Genomic DNA, 15,485 nt, shown 5'->3' with positions numbered 1-15,485 from the left:
AAACTGGTGAGAAAGTTTCTGGGATGCATAATTCACCACCGTGTGGGGAACGGCTCTCTCTGCTAAAAGGGGGAAGAAAGGTACAAGGTGGTGCCTGGGAGCGTTCCCATGCTGAGCTCTGTTGAAGTCGCTCCTTCCTTTTGTGCAACATCAGTAACAGTGACCTGCAGTAAAAAGGGGACAACATTATAAAAAACAATCAGGAAGCACTGTGTCCAGCTTGTTTTTGAAAACCGAGGACCCCTTTTAAGGATTATCAAGGTTCATTAAAATCTGAGTCTTATTTTATTAGTTTAAGCTTTAGTATTAAGAGGTTATGATGACGTTGTATTTTAAGTAAATGCTGAGAACTGGTAACACGGTAACACTATGACAGTTTTTCGGGAGAAGAAGAAACATATGCACGCAAATTCTGAATGTTAGGGCTACACAATATATCGTTGCAGCATCAACATTGCAATTTTTATATACAATATTATCATTTGTGTATATACCCTTAATCGTCCCACAGAGGGGACATTTATATTCTGCATTTGACCCATCCTAGTGTTAGGAGCAGTGGGCTACCATTATGTACAGTGCCCGGGAGCAGTGTAGGGTACGGTGCCTTGCTCAGTGATACCTCGGTAGCACTGGATATTTGGGGTTAAACTGGGGACCTTCCGGTTCCCAAGCCAATTCCCTCTCGCTCACAGCTCAGGACGATATGCGATGTCAGCATATTAACCAGTCATGCTTAAACCTTTTGCTGCGTCCTACAGTCTAGGTAGGCCCACATTGTTGGGCCCGAGTTTATTCAGAGTTTATTCAACTTCGAACAGTTGGCCAGTAAGGGACAGAGTCCTGCACAGGTCTGATTTTCAAGACGCGCTCCCGCGACGTGCAATACCGAACCCGCCCCGCCACCCGCACATATTGCCAATTAGTTCCGCAAACCGACCCTATGAGCAGTGAAAACATGCAATTATTAACACACGCAGTTGCATATTTGGTTCAAAAAGCGTGGGATGTTGGTTATTTTCTCCATCTAGGATGACACCAAAAGTCTCCCAGACGTTGGATTTCGCTCTTGAGGAAGAGTTATTGACAATGCTGTATTCTCCGCTAGAGAGCTTCACCTCAGCCATTTTGAATGTGGCGCGCTCAGCAGCAGATTGATGCGCTGCAAAGGTTATGATTTTGCGCGGTCCCGAAGGGGAGAGGTCTGAGGATTCAAATATTAAATTAAATTATTATTATTTTAATAATATTTATTATGCAACACCCGCGACCCGCATCTTCTTTGTTTTGTTTTTTAAATACCACCCGCGAATCACTCTTTTTGCGGGTCACCCGTCGGGTACCCGCAGAGGTTGCGACGTTTTGCCGCAACCTCTGTTAGCTGGGAAAAGGCCCAGAATGAAAAATGGCTGGTGAATTTAACCGCACCTTCTCCCGGATCGAACCGCTTCCTAGGACGGAGGACTTGGGATCGCTTTGCCCTCTGTCCTTGAAAGAAGGGATGAGTTTCACGGCATGACTGTCACCTGGGGACACAAGGCTTACCTCAATGTCTACCAAAACTTCCTGAGGCCTTTGATTACGTAAATATGTTGTATAATAAAACTGGTTTTCTAAGGATTAGGCAGTGGAAACACTCTTTCAGTGTTTGGACAGGAGCCAGACCACTCTACCTCCTCTCCCTTCTATGTCTCCTGCCAGGTCACTGGAGGTCAAATAAGAGTTTTTCTTGTCCTACCTTACTGACCTCTTGTCTCCTGGGAAAACTCTAGTCACGACTACGGATTAAAATTCTTGGTAAACTTAGCCAAACCTGTCCACAGGTTTTGTGCTTTTGTTTTTCCAGTCCATCAAAATAACATCTCCTTATTGCTTGCCAGCTCGATAGAATAAACAACTTTTTTTCACTACTGAGCTGATCAGAGAGGACCTGAAAGTTTGAGGTGGTTTGGTTTCATGCATCTTCTTGCTATAAAGCAAAGCACCCCTTATTTTCAGGGCTCTTGGGTCCCTAGGTGCTGACATCATCGGTGTAGTTGTGCACTAATTGAGGTTTAATGCTAGAGTAGAGCGAGCAGGGCTGTAATTTTCCCGCCCCGGCCTGGAATAGAGACGACAGCTTTTCATGTGGTCCGGGCTAATTTAGGTTGCAGTGCTGCAGCTGTGGGACACCTCACACTTTTGTCCTTCTTAGTCTGCTTAGAAATAACAAAATATATGGAAAAAACAGCTTGTTAAGAAAGTAATTTAAAGGACTTTTGCCATGCCCAAAGCCATATGGTTGCTAGACATTAGAAAGATTCTGTACATCAAAACACTGACCTGGCAGTTGGACTTAAAAATGTTTTGGTAATATTTTTTCCAGTACCTTCCTATTGCAAAACCACCAACATTCCTAAAGTAGGCCTAAGCTTTCAGGAAAGAAATCCATCCCCGCCACCTCTGCCTTGAAACTTCACTCATGTGAATGTAAAGCAACACAATGTGGTTTATATAGGCTTACGTAGGTGGAGGAGGAGCATGAGGTAGAAGCAGCTGTAATATGCAGATGGAATTCTACGTGTCATTATGATTGTATGTCCACAGAGCCTGGGCGTAATGACATTCATCCTCCCATCTAGGCAAACAAACAAACAAGCACGCATGCACACCGACGCAAGCACAGAGCTCTACCTGCTCTTTATCCCATCCGCCTTATCAGGGCCTGTGTAAACATCAGTTCTGTTTGAAGTGGAAAGCTTTAATCACAATTGTAATCATTGACATTGCTTTGTGGTTACTGGACTCGAAGAGGCGGGGGGATACCATCACGTCATAAACATATACCTGATACTTTTATAACCGCTTTATGTGACTGCTAATACTGAAACCGACATATGAAGACATTTGAATTCCCCATCCCTCGTCTTAAATATTGCAGGGGAAGGCAAAAGTGAGTAATATGTGAGTGAAACTTTTTAGGGTTGAGAAAGTCAAAACTGTCAAAAAAAAAGCGTTCATAGATCAATTAAGCTTCGCTCTGTGGGAGGACTCATCAAACACTCAAGTAGTAGATAACGTTTAAACTTGACTGCCTTAAGTTTGCGATTATCTAGAATTCTAGATGATAACATCATTCGTGCTATGATTACTTAAGAGATATTATAGGTATTGCAGAAGGCTTTTCAAATTCTTTAAAAACTACCCTGTGATTTATCTGCAAACAATAAATATAAACATGCAAGTTAGTTAGTTAATGAGATGTTTTTTGACATAGAGATGTCCCAGCATATGCAAAATCAAATTGCATCATGAGGATTACCTAGTACATGGTTGTAAAGGTATTTGTGTTCATCATTTTAAACCACTGAATTGTCCAACGTGCGAACCCTTGGAGCTAATCCCACTGAGAAATGTGATGAAACAGCGCACAGTGGCACATGCACAAATTCAAACAGAAGCTTTTTGACAGCAGGATGCTGTGATCCGCCCTCATACGGAGGAGTTTGCGAGGGGAAAATGAAAATAAGCAGTAGATGTCATTGTACATTTTGTATCAGTGCTTCGGTAATGTACAGTGGCCTCGGGTGTGATTTGGAAATGAAGGAGCGTTTTGCGATTAACTCTCAGCACATGTGCACACACACCAACACACCAACACACACACACACACACACACACACACACACACACACACACACACACACACACACACACACACACACACACACACACACACCAACACACACACCAACACACACCACCACACACACACACCCACACACACACACACCACACACACACACACACACACACACACACACACACCAACACACACACCAACACACACACAACACACACACACACACACACACACACACACACCACACACACACACCACACACACACTGATCCCATTGTCCCAGTCAGGTCTAGCTAGCCTCTGCTTGGGCCAAAGCCTGTTAACTCCAATTCAGAGCGTGGAGGCTGGTAATGAGCACTGTCAGAGTTGACATAACAACCTCCCGCTCTGGGGTGAAACACTGGAGTCAGACTTGGACAGAGAAAGAGAGAGAGAAAGCTAGCAGGTTCTGTTTGTGCTATAGGTTGATCCTGGGAAATCTGCAAATTAACCGTTTGAGTTCCCACTCATATTCAGCTTTGTTTTGGTACTTGTTTGGTATTGGAACGTTTCGGTTGGCGGTCAGGAGCCATGGACTTTTAAGTATAAATGCCCTTTCCTTACAATATACCTTCACTGTAATGAGTTAACAAAGGAGAAGTTGGAGGTAAATCATGTTAAAGATCCCCTATTAAAAAAAACAATGGTGCTTTAGGAGGAGATTCAGGTGATAAGGTTGGTTATCGGCTAATGGTTACACAACCCCAAAAACATTATGACATCACAACGTGGCCAAAAATTTGATCAGCTCATTTTCAGACAGGTTTTTTATATAAATGAATCAGGACATAAGGTGAGAGAGAATATTTTTTATTAACCTTTCAGAGTCTCTTTACACAGAGGGGACACATGTTTATGTATAAAAGACATGAAAAAGTGGATTTTGCATAATAGATGACCTTTAACTCAGACTTATAGTGGATAGTTTTCCTTTAATTCCCCGGCAGTATCTCAGTCTGTAGGACTTGACTTCTAGTCCCACAATAATCTAAATACGGCGTGTAGTCTGATACCTGGATTGCGACCAATTCCCTTTTGTCACCTGCCGAGGTGCCCTTGATCACTGCTCCCTATACCAAGATGTGTGTTTGGTGCAATGTGTGTCAATCAAAAGTCAATTTAATTCCTCCATTTCCATTCTGTACTTTGAAGCTTAATACTTAAGCACCATCATAGTTTTCAATTAGGAATTAGGGTATAATAATGCAGTTTGGTTTCTCACTTTGCTTGGTTGAAAGCAACGCATTGCTCAGCTTGCCCTTAATCTGTGATCTTTAATATTTAAATGGAGGTTGTGTGCATAACTTCAGAATAATTTAAATAATTGTACACCCTATTCACCTTGAATAAATGTTTTCTTCGCCGTTCCATGAATAATAGAGATAGGAAAATAATACAGTTACATCCCAGGAGCATGGAATACGTCATTATACACACTTTAAGTGCTCTGTGTTTTTGTCATCAAGGTTAATATCCAGAACAGTTGTTTTCCTCATGATAAGCATTTTTCTATTTGTCCCCATCCCTGCTCATTAGAATCTGCTTGTTTAGGGTGGATGACTTGCTGTGTTGTCTGATTTGAGTTCAGGCAGCACAAAGAAAAGCTCCTGCTTTCCAGCATGGCGTGTCCCGGCCTCCCATTTCTCAATAATTCATCCAGACAACTAGAATGATTATTCTATGAATATGCACTAAAAATCCCTTTCTTGTGCTCCTTCTCTCAAAGTTTGTGCATGTCAGTGTGTGCTCAAGTGTGTGTACATGTGGGCAAATGAGTAGCTGTGTGTATGCAGCTCCTTTCTGCCTGAAACAAAGGAGGTGTCAGGGCGAATTAAGCCCCCTACCACTGAACGCCCAGAGAGCTTAGAGATGCACCACAGGTTCTGCTGAGTCGCACATGAGCCATGGTGTCTGCCTCTTCCCCCCGCTTTGCCCCCCGACCTCGCCCCCTCTCCACTCCTGAGTTGCTCTAACAAGGTTGTTGGAAGAGGATAAGGCGTGTTAAATGAATAATTTACACAGAAGAGCGCTCCTTATTTATTTAATACGGCTGGATCTGACTGAGTGGGCAGCCCGGGTCCCAAACTGCCAAGACACTGGCTAAATGAACGCTTCGTTCGGCTTAATGGAGGGCCAAAGCGACAGGCATTTAGAGAGAGCTAGGGGGAGCATGATAGACTTTGTAAGTTGTGTGTGTATGTGCTTGTTAAACAGGCCATGCAGAGCTGCGCTAGTGTGCAAATCTTGTCCCTGCTGTATGTACTCTGTCGTCGCACCATGTTACTCTTTATACCTTGATGCAGACAGATCACATGAGACCCTTCACCCATTTCAAAATGCTTCCAGGAATGTATGGAATACTGACGTATGCCTCAGAGTTCCCGTTAGCCGGTAATTACCGGACTACAACCGGTAAAATATGCTGAAGACCGGCAAATCTAAATCTCTCCGTTCAAAGTGTCCGTTCAAAAATAATTTCCGTTTAGTGCAATACCGCATCAGTTGCGCCACTTATGTGACAGAAAAGAAGAGTATGTGACAGACAAGAATAGTCCATTCTAATGTCTAACACGTAATGTAGAGAAAGAGATGTCCTGTGTGGGTTGATTGTGCGTTGATCTGTTGGTAATGCCTCGGGGTTCCGGTGGGCATGTAAACAAATGCATAATGCTGCGCTATACTTTGTGGCCTCACCCGGTTGCATAGCGACGCTTATTGTTTAGGTGTCTTTTAATAAGCAGGTAGTCATATCATTAGCTAGAACTAGCTGGATCTGATCGATTTGGACATAAACGCGAGTCTAATCTGACGGGAGAGAGAGATCAGCTGCTGCTGACCAGTCGACACGCAGCTCTGCATGATCACATGCAACGGTGAGCGGAATAAAACACACACTTCAGGTTAGATAGCTATTTTAATTACCTCTCAAACTACCTAAACTAGTTCTAGATAAGTTTAGTTTTACTGTCGGGTCACTCATTACTGATCCGCGAGCTGCATGATACTGACGGGCTGTCAGGAGAAGGAGAGAGCGCTCCGTTTATTATTCCCGTGTTATTATTCCCGTGTTATTATAAATTACTGTACACGTTTGAATAGTTAATCTACTATGATTAGTTTGTTTAATATCGAATCATATCAATTTGTTTTAAAGCACAATAAATAACAAAGAAGACCTTTGACCGGCACTTTTCTCATTTTGTCCGGAAGATTTAAATTTTAACGGACATGTTGACCGGCGAAAAAATATTCTAACGGGAACTCTGGTATGCCTGGAAGAAATACTTACAAAGCATGTTTTTTGTGCTAGTTTAGTGACCCCCACATAGACGCTAAATCATATAAACTGATACATTATTAAATACGATCATATCATTAACTTTATCATACTAAGTTTAATATATTGAAAAACCAATAAATTATTCAATTATTGTATAAATTATTCAAACATTTATTAACCTATCAATTTTGAAATCATTTTAAGAAATATGTTTTTATTTAATAATTGTATATTTCACCTAGACATGGCACAATGTGCCCGCCCCTATAGCTTTCAGCAAATCATTTTGGCCCTAAATAATTGATATCATTCTAGATTAATGTGTATACAACCAGAGAAAAATATGTGTGTACTGTGTTTTGTTTGTTTAAAGCAGTAGCTTCTAATTTTTGGATTCAGATATACTTATGCATTGCTGTTGCTAGATCTAAAAACTAAAATGACGCGGGCGGGCCCGAGTTACAACACCACTAATGAAAAGTGACATTATGATTTGTCTTACTCGGAAAGAATAAGGTTTTTTTTAAAATATGTTTTGAAATTTACATAAGAGTTGCCCTTTTCATCTATTTTCTACTACTTATTTTAAATGATAATTGTCTATGTTTTTACAGGGGGAGTGTGGAGAGGGGGGGACAGGACCATTACCCGGGCACCACCCAGAAAGAGAAGGAGCGAGGGAGCAGCTGAGGAAGGAGGATCATCCAATCGGTAAACATTTCTTGTTTTGATATCGGATACAATGGGGTGCTCGTAGTAGCACTGTTTTCTGTCATGATGTTTGCACTATTTACAGGATGCAAGACAAGGAGGGAGAAAATAAAACGGCTCAGACAAAATCAGGCTATGATCAAAATCCTTTAAATCCTCTCTGACATCTGGGTTTGTCTGTTCTCGCCTAGTCCTCATCATATTCCTCTTCTTATTCCTCCTGTAGACGGAGGCAGTCCCACTCAGCAGGACACAGTTCTCTGTGTGTGTGTGTGTGTGTGTGTGTGTGTGTGTGTGTGTGTGTGTGTGTGTGTGTGTGTGTGTGTGTGTGTGGTGTGTGTGTGTGTGTGTGTGTGTGTGTGTGTGTGTGTGTGTGTGTGTGTGTGTGTTGTGTGTGTGTGTGTGTGTGTTGTGTGTTGTGTGTGTGTGTGTGTGTGTGTGTGTGTGTGTGTGTGTGTGTGTGGTGTGTGTGTGTGTGTGTGTGTGTGTGTGTGTGTGTGTGTGTGTGTGTGTGTGTGTGTGTGTGTGTGTGTGTGTGTGTCTGTGTGTGTGTGTGTGTGTCTTTCCCACGAGCATGAAATCCCACAGCTCACACTGACCCTCATTTATAGAAATAGCTCATCTATCCAGCCATCACATTTCCCCTCTCCTCCACAATCTCTTAGATATATATCGTGACCCTCTCTACCTTCCACTCTATGTCTCTCCATCAGTGTTTGCGCTCGCTGGATTTAATGTGAGATTAAAAGCTTTACGCAAGACTTTGTAACGGCAAGGTTCCCCCCTGCACCTGTCATTACCAATCTGGCCATAATCTGGGATCAGAAGATGTCTTTTAATCATGAAACATCTCAGAGTAACATTAAAGGCGGTGTTTACACAATCTGTTAATGTTGTCTCTTGCTAAGGTAGACATTTTCCTCTCTTGTTCCGGGTCCACTACCCCTCTTCACCTTCTCTCCCAGCGGTGCGAGATCACCTCCCATTAGACTGAACAGCGCTCAGCTCTGGTTAATTTAACAGTAGCATCAGTGATCATTACGATCCAAAGCTGGCTTTGATCCTGCCAGACTGCATTTCCTACGGTTTTAATAACCCCACAAAGACACCTTAGCAGATGCTCAATTCTAGGCATCTAGACAAAGACGGAGACAGGCCGAAATGAAGGATTCACCAAATGGGAATTTCTTTGAAAGATTGAAAACAAACTCGATTCTGAGGACTTGGTTAAGGTAGAAAAAGGTGATGGAGCTAGCATGCTGTTTCTCAGTAAAGCCCTGTTTTACATTCACAGCTAAACACACAGTCACCCCTGGGAGCTGTTTATACAAGCGAAGCACTGTTGGCCACTGAGCCACTCCGCTGGAGCAGCTCGGGGTACTGAAGATCTGCCGAAATAATAATTAGAATGCAGATGATTATAAATAACAGTAATTGTTTCACAGTTCCATGAGTTTAAAGTGTGCAACTATAGTGATTGCAAAGGAGGGGAGTGTGTAGAAGGAAACATTGACTTATAAGTCAGGGGGACATGGAACCAAGATTGTTCACATCATTCTTAGGACAGTGTTACTACATAACCTGTCTGAGTATTATGGCTTTAATTGAATTTGATAATTGAATTGTCTTTCAATTTAGTTTTTTCAAGAGGAAGTCATATTTTGAGATGTTGTCTACATTTCTAATAATTACAAGCACTTTCAAACTGAAATTTCTCAGAAAATCTGCTTTCATTATAAATATAATTTCAAGATAGCATCAAACGTAAATGTACAATGTCCTTTTATAAACTAGAATTATGTTTATTAAAACAATTCTTACAGTTACCTTGAAATTATTCATTAGCACTACAACTATAAATTCAATGAGAAAATATGCATTACTTTTTATTTGTTCAGTATTTAATTCACAGATAAGACTGGCTTTATGACGTGGTTGTTTCATATACAGTTTTTGGAATTTCAAGAAAACATGCTATATTTTGTCTCGGTATACATTACATTACATGTTACTTGTTAGACGCTTTTATCCAAAGCAACTTACATACTCAGTACTGTGGACAATCCCCACAGGAGCAATTTGGGGTGAAGTGTCTTGCCCGGGGACACAACGACATGCTGACTGCAGTGGGGTTTGAACCTGTGCTCCCCTGATCTGAACACCAACGCACTAGTCCACTGCCACACAGTATACAGTTATATATGAAAATAACTACATTAAGATAGAAGATTTTGTGTATTTTGCCCAGACTTGGTGAGTATCATTAGCTGCTGCATACTCATATGTACAACCACTACAAGTTATTGGGTCTATTAAATGGACCTGGATCTGTCATCAAGTCTTTTGGAGAAAGTCTAGGTCAAGTCTTTGAGGGCAGCTTCAAGTTTCAAGTCAGCAAAGGATATTCCAAGTCTCATGTTTGCACTTCTGTTATGTCACATAAGGTGTAGCTCATGATTTACTTCAAAAGCATTGAGGTGCAACTGATCTCAATAGAAGTTCTATTTTTGCTTTGACAGTGTAGAGTTACAACAAGCTACCCCCAAGTGTCAGCACTTGTTTGTGTTCACCTCTCCTTTGTAACATTACCTTCTCACCTGCATATCCAGCAGCTTATTCCCCCCGGAAAGGCCAGCTTATGTTAAATAAGAACAAGCTGCCTCACATTGACCTGCTTTTAGAAGCCCAGGCTCACCTCAACAGGAGAAGAAACCGTTGGGATCATCTGCATATTCTTTTGATCTCTTACCAGGAGCAGCCGTCATTAAGGAAGTTTGCACGACTTTCCCTCTTCCCCTCATCGTGGCTGAAGCTCCATCACGTGCCCCTTTTTCGCTTCTAGTGCCCTTCACTCCATCGCAACCCCTTCAAAGTTCTCTACCCTTCGCTTCAAAGCCGCCCTAACTTGGCTTGAAAGCCAAAACCACTCTTGTCTGTCCTTCACCGCTAAGCTGATGTGTTTGTGTCTGTTGTGTTGCCCTTGGGGTGGGTTACCTCCACCCCCACCCCCTGCATCTCATCTCTTCTCCTCCCCACCTTGCTGTTTATCTGTCTCTGGGCTCGTCACGTCCCTGAACCTGCTCTAATTAGCATCCCACACAACACTGTTTATTTACTCAGGTACCGGCAGAAGGGAAGGGAGGTGAGAATGAAAGAGCGAGTCGGGAAAAGGAGAGAAAGAGACGGAGAAAGCCAGTGAAGAGCAAGAGAGGGAGGAAGGCCTGGGAACAGGAAGAGAGGGAGAGATGATTCAGAGAATCAAAGAGCTGTGAGACTCTCTCGTAGCGGATGCAGGGGGTAATGATAGTTAGAAAGACATGAGGCAGAAAGTCGAGAAAGTGAGAGACAGAGAACTTTCCCGCCTCTCCACGCCTCCTCTCTGCCTTTTCCAGCGTTTCATCTGAGATGCAGAGTGCCTAAAATTAGCAAGCTGGCAGCTTCCTTCCTTCCAGGGCCCCCATTAAAGTTCTCCCATTGCGTTGAGTGATCATTAAGGTGGGACCGGGAACGCAGGTGTTATCTTAGTGTCCCAGTCGAGGTTGCGGTGGCATCACTTTTCTTCGACAGTGTGTACATGAACAAAAAATATTTGCAGTCCTTATCTGGGGAGTTTTGAAGGTTTACTTGTGAGTATATGTTTATCACACTGCATGTCTGTCAGTAGGGATGGAAGAGCAGATTAATAAATCAGGGAAGTAGCAAGAAAGAAAGAAGGGTGTTGGATAGAAATGGACAGGTCAGGTTGTTTGCTTCCGCACTGGATGTAACATCTTTGATTTCTTTAGATGTTATCTGATTAATAAGGGCAAGATATATCAAATAAGTGTTGTGTGCAGTGTTTACCTGTTGTGTTGACGCTTCGTAATTAAAGCCCCATGTCCTACTTTATGTGCAGTGTTTCCCCTAGGATGGAGTCATAGCAGCGGTGCTAAGGCACGTGGGCCCAGCATAATGTGAGCGCGGACCGCGTGGAATTTGTTAGTGTGTCCACGTGCGAAGTGCGCCCCGCCAATTTGTTTCTATGTGTCTGCCAGCACAAGAAAGGCTCGTCTTGAGGCCTAGTACCAGGGCCGGTTCTAGACAATTTGCTGCTCTAGGCGAGATTTTATATATCAAGAATAAATGAAAAATCTCTACTAAAGACAATACACTACAAAAACAGAAACGTATTGACATAGGTAATATACGTAAAAATTGCTTCAAATGTATTCAGTATTGTATGAACATATTTGAATTGGGGTTGGACGTCACATCCTCTAGGGGGGTCAGGGGGTATGCCCCCCCCGGAAAGATTTTTTTGATCATTTTAAAGTAAAATGCTTCAATCTGGTGCACTTTGAGCAGACAATTACTAGAGACCTGACCTACTGTAGGGGGTACAACTCTAAACACCCATATGAAAAAGATCAGTTTGCATTTTAATAATCAAATAAGGATATGAACATAACCAATAACCTACCATAGCCAATAACAAATAAATGTAACTTATTTTATTTTTGTTGTTCATTCATATCTTATTTTACCTAGTTAACATTTATTTATTAAATGCATATTTTTGAATCTCTCCAACTTTAAACTATATTTTTGTTTACTGTCCTACATATATACATGCTGAGTATATATATTTATATTTATATATATATATATATATATATATATATATATATATATACTGCTGAGTATACATTGGAATGATTTCAAACCTGTTTTTATTTATCCTAATAATTATAAAGGAGTGTCTTGGAAATATGTGTTTACATAATTTGTGGTCAAAACGTTTAAGACCCACTGAGATGACTTAGACAAAAATTAACTATCTAAACACTCAAGAGTCCTTTACCTCACTGAGCCTCTCAGTCTGACATGAGAGCTCTCCTCCACCCTGGTTGTAGAAACATCTACTTCTTATATCCGTTAGCGCAGCTAGCACCAGATTCTAATAACAACAGCGCCGGTACCGGTGCGGCCTCTCTCGCTCCCACGCTCGCACTTTGGCTGTGAGATGCGGGCGCCTGATAAGCCAACATCCCCCACTTTCATCACTTGCAGCGCCCATCGTACAGGGCAAATGAAAAGTGTAACCGGGGTGAAAAGGGTGTTACATTGACTTAATTATGAATGTTGTTACATCAAGGCCGAAAATTAGGATGAGCCGCCAACGGTCAAAATGTTTTTTCCCCCTCCCAGAGCTACCAGCGCAGCGCCCCCCAGATCTGGCGACCGCCTATGCCAAAAATCAGCCCTGCCTAGTACATACAGTGGCAATGTCTCAAGATTTAGCAAAAATACACCTTTATTGAACATACAGTAACACAAATACTACAAATCCACATAACAAACAATCAAAATGAAAAAGGGTCGCCACTTATTATTATTTTAATAAAAAAAAAACCTGGCTGGTGCCCCCTAGCGCGCATATTCCAGCAGCGGCGCTGCGCCGCCACTATTTGTATTTAGGGGAAACACTGATGTGTTTTATGTCCAATTTCAAGCAGTTTTGATGACCATTCCAGTTTTAAGGTTGTATTATGCTTTAAGAGAATGTTCAAACAGTTTTTTTTGTTTGTGTAATCACATCTAAAGGCAGAGGTCTTTACTTCCTGCTTTCATGAAAAGCTGTATAACTGGGCTGCCTTTTTGACAGTCTTTCCTCAAAGGCATCCATTGTGTTGCATCTGTTCGCACAAATAGTGATGGATGTAGTTTTGTGAAGAATTAAACTGCGTTCATACATCTGTGACTCTGTTCGATTTTTAGATCTCTTTTGAAAAGTCACACATCTTGTCAGATGACTTTCTTACTTTCTAGATAGAAATGGAGGATAGGCTCTGTTACATGATTGCATATCCCCCCAATTATGAATTTTGTCAATAACCAAAGACCTATTGAGTGCCTCTTGCAAGTTTGTCCGTTTTGATGATTTGTTGCTTGTCTTTGTAACCAAAACTCATACTCACCTGGTGGTCAAACTGAATTTCTATTTGGTATTCTCTTGTCCAGCTGGAATGGGAACATGGCTTCGATGTTTAGGGTCATGCTTTTAGAAGGGTGACCAGTGAACACTGTAAATCTGCTGCTTAAACCAGGTTAATTATTTGTCTATAGAAATGCCATTCTACACCATGTCAAGATACTGTATGTGTATCCTATATTTAACGGGAAATCTGTCTACTGGTAAGTAACTAACAAACCAGGACAAATAGTTGTTTTTCCTGTTCCACTCTACATCTACAGTACATCAGACTGAGGTCACCATGTTTTTATCTGCTTTGGCATTGGAACACAAACCTTGTATGTCATGCATCCACCAGTTTCCGCTTTTGCACTTCTGTAGCAATCTTACCAGCATATCGTCATTTCCTGCCTTGTTCCTGTTGGTCACTCAGCAAAATGTACTTGCAGCAACTTCCTGTTATCAGTGACTCTGCACATTTCTGAAACTAAATATTTCACTCCGCCAGTGCTTTTTCACGGATATTAATTCAGCAGCATTTTAAACTGCTATTTTTCTCTTGCTCTCACACTGAGTGATGGGATAGTAAAAGGTTCCGAAATATCCCTTCAGCACGACAGTTTGATTGTGGGAATTCTCAGCAGTTGATATTTGTCTTTCCTACATATTCCCAAGCACATCAGTTGTCACCTCCCTCCACTGACAGCCCTCATTCCTCTCCTCTTTCAATTTGTTTCTCCTGCAACTCCCTTGCCTTTTTCCACCACTCTTTAGTCCTGTTTGACCTATTCAGAAGGTTCCAAATGTCACGGCAGAGGGAAAGGTCAGGTAAAAGGTTTTATGTTGAGCATGGCTAACACAGTGCTGGCTGCCTGAGGTGGGGGGAGCCCGTTAACACTTGAGACCTTGAACACACACGTCTGCACGCACTTGGACACACTGCTGTCACCTCGGCTCCACGCCGACGCCACTCAACTCCGAGCCGGCAGCCATGTCATCTGTGCGCATGTGACTGCGAGTGTCTTATGCTCATTTGGTTCATCTGTGAGCATGGATGATTGAAGACGTTACAGCTTCCCGGGGATGACACATGGCCTTGTTGGACATCGGGTCAAAGGTCATTGGTTTCAGGGGTTTACAGCATCCTGCCTTCAAAGCACATTGCCTTGTTTTTATTGAGGGTCTAGCCTGTCTGTAGTGACCACTTATTCTGAATTCTTTAAACCGTGGAGGGATGTAGTTTCTGCCTTACTTTTGAACATTTCTACCAGCTTAGATACAAAAATAAGTGATGAGTGAATTCATTTGCTCATTTCTAAGATGCAAGTCGATGAAAGTAAAATCATCTGGAGTCTCAGTAAAGCGTATTCTCTTAGAGGAACGGCAGGTTAGCGGTGGGATTTCTATATCGATTAATCTACATCCACATGCAGGGCAGAGCAGCGGGATCCTAATTGGAATGGATTTCTCCGTTGCATTGATTTGCTCAGGTGACAGTGGATGACATAGTGTGTGTGTGTGTGTGTGTGTGTGTGTGTGTGTGTGTGTGTGTGTGTGTGTGTGTGTGTGTGTGTGTGTGTGTGTGTGTGTGTGTGTGTGTGTGTGTGTGTGTGTGTGTGTGTGTGTGTGTGTGTGTGTGTGTGTGTTGTGTGTGTGTGTGTGTGTGTGTGTGTGTGTGTGTGTGTGTGTGTGTGTGTGTGTGTGTGTGTGTGTGTGTGTGTGTGTGTGTGTGTGTGTGTGTGTGTGTGTGTGTGTGTGTATGATGCTGTAATGTTTGTTTTTTGCAAACCTTTCACTGCTGGTTTTCGGGTGAAAAGGCAATAGGAGCAGCTACCAAAAAGTCATTGTGTGTGTTTCTGCATGGTGTGTATTCACCTTTT

General features: G+C 42.2%; 1 protein-coding gene across 4 annotated transcripts in view; it reads left to right on the top strand.

Annotated features, from left to right (window-relative positions):
- znf438 (zinc finger protein 438) overlaps positions 1-15,485 on the top strand; it is a 47,449-nt gene that overhangs the window by 22,222 nt on the left and 9,742 nt on the right. For 2 of the 4 annotated variants that reach the window (XM_034234540.1, XM_034234550.1), the window contains one exon: positions 7,556-7,652. The exons of the other annotated variants lie outside the window; for them this stretch is intronic. The gene's annotated coding sequence lies outside the window, so the exon portion shown is untranslated. The remainder of the gene's footprint in view (positions 1-7,555; positions 7,653-15,485) is intronic. 4 annotated transcript variants of the gene reach the window in all.

This window comes from Gymnodraco acuticeps, unplaced genomic scaffold (assembly GCF_902827175.1).
Source record: "Gymnodraco acuticeps unplaced genomic scaffold, fGymAcu1.1, whole genome shotgun sequence".
In the NCBI taxonomy this organism is placed as follows: Eukaryota; Metazoa; Chordata; class Actinopteri; order Perciformes; family Bathydraconidae; genus Gymnodraco; species Gymnodraco acuticeps.
This window is presented reverse-complemented; position numbering and strand designations above follow the sequence as displayed.